The following is a 6,357-nucleotide window of genomic DNA, read 5'->3' as shown; positions in this document are numbered from 1 at the left end:
TGTGTCTATTGAGCGACGAGGGAAGTGAAATATTGTTCAACTCCGGCCAACATAATAAGCTAATATATCTTTGTTCGTGTTTCCTTTATGATCAATGACGTCCTTTGTCTGGTCCCCTGGGAAGTGAGTGGTGGAGGTGGTGTGTGGTGGCATGTGGCGGTGTGGTGGTATGTGGTGGTTGTGTGGTGGTCTAGGGCGATGGTACAGAGCGACTGTGTGGTAGTGAAATCGTGGTGTGTGGCGGTGTGTCGCTGATGTTGTGGGACCGATGTTGTTATATGTTACCGGTGTTTTATTTTGCGGAGTTGGTGGTAGCTGTGGCACTCGAATGCACGCCAGAGTTTGGTGTGCGCACGTACTGTGGAACAAAAAAAAAAAAAAAAAAAAAAAAAAAAAAAATGCGAGTAATGCAGACTTTATTGGAAAACAGCCATGAGTCGCGCACACAAGCACTGATTCTTTTTATGATCGAGTAAATTTCGTACACACAAGTAGTGATGGAGAGGCAAAATATGTGCACAAATGCACTAAGTTAGGCGTTTTACGGGCAAGTAAACATAGTGTAAACAGGCAGTTAGTGATGCATTTGTGGATCGGGAGTTTGTGATAATTTTTATGACAAGATAATTTCGAGCACAAAGGTGACCAATAACGTTTAAGTATACTGTAACGTTAAGGCAGTTTTAACTCTATTCTTGTCACCACCAGACGATTTTACTCATCTTAGAAGTGACCTCTCACAGTGATGGGGTTAATGGTGGCTGTTTGAGTCCCGTACACCACGAAAGGCCTTCCTTACGTTACATAAAAATCATCTCGAGCTCGTTTGTTCGTTCGTTCGTTTACAGAGGCTCCTGCATGCGTCGTTTTTGGTTACCTAATGTGTGGTGTGGTGTATGGTGGTTAAGTATCTGGTATTGCAGTGTGATGTGGTGTTGTACCGTGTGTAAAGTGGTGTGTGGTGTAGTGGATTTTGATAAGGCTGTGTAGTATTGTAGTGGTGAAGTGATGTAATTGTGTAGCATGCTGGTGTGTGTGTGTGTGTGTGTGTGTGTGTGTGTGTGTGTGTGTTGCAGTGTAGTGATGTGCGGTGTGACTGTCCTCCACACCTCTCTCAGGTTGCCAGTGATCAATATACTGGCTGGCTAGACTAACCAGAAGACACACACACACACACACACACACACACACACACACACTCTCTCTCTCTCTCTCTCTCTCTCTCTCTCTCTCTCTTAATACCCTTACAGTGAAACAGACAGCCAGACAGCACATCAGATACTCTCATGCACACCCACCGACAGAACCACAAACATATTCTCTTTCGCTAATACCCTAACAGACACATACAACCATGCTCAGTAACAGCACTCACTACACACACACACACACACACACACACACACACACACACAGTCATACATACGGTATAAATGAACACACATGCACTCTAATATGCAAACAGATGCGCTCGCTACTTCTCATACATCCTAATACAAACACAACTACACTCGCTCACAAATGGAAGCACTCTCCTAGAATTACACCATCATCAGGCCACCCAAATTCCCCACCTTTACATGGAATTGAGTGACCTGGGAACTTCTCTTTTTGCTACGTCTGCTTTAGTTCGTAATTTTATCCCAGGATGATTTTTATTTAGCTTAAAAAGGACATGTCGAACTAATGAGATTATGCACAGTCTTTATTAAGCCTTACATTACAAAAAACCTTTCCCAAATCAAACTGAGTATTTTGAAAGCATTAAGTATATATATTATACTACGTCACCAGTTTCGAGGGGTATATCTGCTTTCAAGTACCTGTTCCTTACATTTTTGTTTTTTCTTTTGCATGTTACATCTTGATTATTTATTTTTTTTTTCGTTAAGGTGGTCTACTGCTGCATGGGGCTGCGACTTTGGGCATAAACTGCAGCCCACCATCCTCCTTTGTGTCTAGAAATTGTTAGAAATTACCAAACCGTTAACTAAAAAATAAATACAAAATCTCTGGAAGCCAATACACAGATACCGTCATCCGATGAACAAGTATGATTCTGCCGATCTTAAAAAGTGATGATACCAATTACAGGACAATGAATAATACAGAAATGTTGCAAAAATGCGAAAAGGCATATTCATAAATGATAATGCTGCTACTATTTTTCATACATTAAGAAAAAACTGCCGGTACAAAAATGTGATAAAGAATGAGGCAATATCGCTGCAGTTAATTATTTCCTCCTGCATGCATCGAGGACTTTTCTTGCCGTTTTTCTTTGGCATAGAGTGAATTTAATAATCAGTGTGCGACTAAAAAAAACTACGGTTAGTAACATATGTATTTTTTATGACAGGAGAAAGTACATGCTAAAACAGTATATATATATATATATATATATATATATATATATATATATAAAGACTGAAACTATGTAAGAAATGAAAGACATGATTAAAAGCCATGGTCAAAACTTTCCAGTAAACGAGATGACCTACTCGGATCTGATAAGGAATACTTATCACCTAATACGTCGGAATGGAGAAATATGGGAGAAACATTTGTCCGGATGTGGGTTAACAATAAGATGATGACGTTGATAACGGCTACCATTAAAGCGGTGGAGTAACACAAACACCCACACCTACAAAGTCAAACACATTTGTAACCCAGCACCACACTCATGCACCCACACAAAGACACGAACAATGACGCCTGCTGCTAAAGTTTCACGGTATACAATAGAAACAAATATGCTTTATACTCTCAGACTCTGTAACTCTCTCTCGGCGAAGTATCCAAAGTAGAATGATAGAGTACTCAAGACCCTAAGAGCTAATGATGAGATTACTATAGATCTTTTACTTTAACTTGGTCCAGATTTTCGTCCTTTCGCTGCTTATTTCACACGGCTCAGAACTGGACAATGGTGTGGCTCTATAATCTTTCCATAGCACTTCCTCTTGAGAAGCATCATATTCTAGCACTAATTTATTATGACAGCTTAGCACTGAAGATGGAGAGATGTTCATTTTAGGCCAAGTTAGAGAAGAGTAGTATAACAATCACGCTTCTGTGATAAAATCCAGGCTTCATATAATAGTCTTGCTTTACCAGTAATTGAAAACTGGAGGAATATTGGACCTGTCTCGACCATTTGAGAGTTAAACATATCCACTGAGACGTTCCAACACAAAGAGATGACCAATGACTCCCTGAGGTAAAATTACACGGGGTGAAATAAAGACAAATGGCTTAAGTTCTCCTTTTTACCCAATAATGGCTTGAATAATGAGTAAGGGAAAGCGCAATTCATTGCACTAGCTAGGCATTTTGGTTGTATATTCTCGTGTTTTTTTTTTTCTGTTTTTGGATACGGCACGTCTCATTTTTTCATTGAGGAAAAATGATGATGATGATGATGATGATGATGATGATGATGATGATGATGGGGAATTGTCATGACGAAAAAAATAATAAAGATCTTACACTTATCCGGATACAACATTTAGCTTCAAACAAATTTACGTACATCACGTCATACACACACACGCACAAACGCATGTACGTGTATGTATGTATTTATTCATGTATGTATGTATGTATGTGGTACGTGGATATACAGCACTTAGGTGTGGTGTATGTATGCATATAGATATACTATGTATAGTTTGTGTGTGGCGTGTGTACCTATGTATGTATGTATGTTGTGTGTATGTGTGGGTGTATGTGTGCGCTTAATTAGTCACCCTCTCCTCCGTCTACTTATCCTCACCCTCAGATTTAATTAAAAGGAGGAGCTTCTTTCATCTGGAGAGAATACATTTGTGGCGGGTTGGAGGAGTGAGGAAAGGAGGAGGAGGAGGAGGAGGAGGAGGAGGAGGAGGAGGAGGAGGAAGAAGAGGAGGAGGAGGAGAAGGAGTGAGGCAAGGAGGAGTGCGGCAAGGAGGAGTGCTGCAAGGAGAAGTGAGGAAAGGAAAAGGATAGGGAGTAGGAGGAATTCAAAAAGGAGTGATGCAAGGAGGAGGGGAGGAGGAGGATGGAGTGTGTGAAGAAGCTGCTTACTATTATCGTCGACTCTTGGGTATTTTTATTTTTTCTTGATACGTTTTTACTTTTCAATGGATAAGAGGAGGAGGAGGAGGAGGAGCAGGAGGAGGAGCAGTTAGGAATATTAGCACATTCTTAATCATTCTTCTATGCGCTTTATTCATCATCCCTTTTCTTATTCTTAACTTTGACATTTCTTCCTTGCTTATATTTTTCAAGATCATGGGTTTCTAACACTATCATCTGGACGGAGCAAGAATAAATATATGAAAAAAAGAAATATAGAGAAGAACCTTATTATATTTATTTTTTTATTTGTGTGTGTGTGTGTGTGTGTGTGTGTGTGTGTGTGTGTGTGTGTGTGTGTGTGTGTGTGTGTGTGTGTGTGTGTGTGTGTGTGTGTGGACTGAACTCGTCCTACTGAAATTTTTTGTTTTCAGAGGATGGGTATAATTTGTACTGTCTGTCTGTCTGTCTGTCTGTCTGTCTGTCTCTCTCTCTCTCTCTCTCTCTCTCTCTCTCTCTCTCTCTCTCTCTCTCTCCAATTCAGTACAGAAAACACATCGGCATTTCTGACCCCAAGATATATATCACTTGAACTGCAAAGTCACTCGTACTTCGATCTGTTGAGTGCCATTAGCTATTGCAAACACACACACACACACACACACACACACACACACACACACACACACACACACACACACACAAGCAACTATCAAGGTGCTTCATTTGGGATCATTTATAACTGTTGGTGTTTGGCTGCGAATATTAGCGTTGTTCATGTGCAAAAATGTGTGTGTGTGTGTGTGTGTGTGTGTGTGTGTGTGTGTGTGTGTGTGTGTGTGTGTGTGTGTGTGTGTGTGTGTGTGTGTGTGTTGTGAGTACATATAAAAGTTTGTATATATAACTTAAACTTTAAAGCATACGCATACGAAACGGTACTTGCGCTCTTCTTTATGTATACGTGTGTGTGTGTGTGTGTGTGTGTGTGTGTGTGTGTGTGTGTGTGTTCTACCTTCCCACACAATAATTTAACATCTCATCTCATACATTTATCCCCATGTAAATTCTTTCGCCTCACCACCCACGTGAATCTCCCATCTACTTGGTAAATAAGAAGCAGAATAGAGAGGCCAAAAAAAAAAAAAAAAAAATAGCACAAAAAATTAATCTCATTCCAGGCAGCGCTCTTGACTGAAAAATCCTGAGGTCTTGAGGGGTCTGGCAACATCACCCCCCCCCCAATGTTGCCAGATATTTCCTTCTTCTCATTTGCGTGTGTGTTGGTGAGGGTAGGGAAAACGAGGAGAAAGGAAGGGTGAGGAGGAAAGGAAAGAGAAAGATAGGGAAGAAGGAGGAAATGGAAGAGAAAGGGAGGGGAAGAGGAGGAGAGAGGAAGAGTGTGGAGGAAAGGGAAGGGAAAGATATGGGTGAAGGAAGAAATGGAAGACAAAGGGAGGGGAAGAGGAGAGAGGAAGAGTGAGAAGGAAAGGGAAGAGAAAGACAGGGGAGAAGGAAGAAATGGAAGACAAAGGGAGGGGAAGAGGAGGAGAGAGATGAAGGAAGAATAAGTGTGGAGAAGAAGGAGAGGGAGAACTTAAGGGGGAGGACTGGGGGTGGAGAAGAGGAACAGAGGGAGGAGGAGAGGGAGGGAAGAGCAGGAGAGGGGAGGTGGTGAGAGATGATGAGGGGAGGGAAGGAGGAGGGGAGAAGTACAGGAAGGGAAGAGAAAGTAAGGGGAGGAGAGGGAGGAAAGAGAGAAAGAGATGAAGCAGGAGGGATAGGGAAGAGAGAGAGAGAGAGGGAAGGAAGGGGAGGAGAGGGAGGAGAGAGAAAAAGAGATGAAAGAGGAGGGATAGGGAAGAAAGAGAGAGGGAAGGAAGGGGAGGGACGAAGAGAAGGTGAGAAGGGGTGCTGGGAGGAGGAAAGGGGAGATGGACGGGGGAGAGGGTGAGGAGGGGAAGGCTGAGAAAAAGAAACGAGGTAGGGAAAAAAGAAGGAAAGAGGGGGAAAATGGGGGGAAGAAGAGAGGGAAGCGTAGGAAAGAGGAGGCAGGATGAGAGACGAGGAGAGATGAGACCAGGAGAAGAGAGGAAGAGGAAGGACATGAGAGGAATGTGGAAGAGAAGAGTAGGAGTGGAGAAAAGAGAGGAGGAAGAAGAGAGGGGAAGGGGGGCAAAAGAGGAACGAAATGAGGAAAGGAGGGGAAAACTGGGAAAGACAGGTGGAAGTGTTTCACAAAAAGCTGACATGGAGAAGGAAGGGAAAAAAAAAAAAAGGTGAGAAGGAAAGATGATAAGA

The sequence above is a fragment of the Coenobita brevimanus genome, chromosome 74 (genome assembly GCF_032717465.1).
Source record: "Coenobita brevimanus isolate Jiangsu-jjx chromosome 74, ASM3271746v2, whole genome shotgun sequence".
In the NCBI taxonomy this organism is placed as follows: domain Eukaryota; kingdom Metazoa; phylum Arthropoda; class Malacostraca; order Decapoda; family Coenobitidae; genus Coenobita; species Coenobita brevimanus.
The sequence above is the reverse complement of the archived record's forward strand: the minus strand, read 5'-3'. Positions refer to the sequence as shown.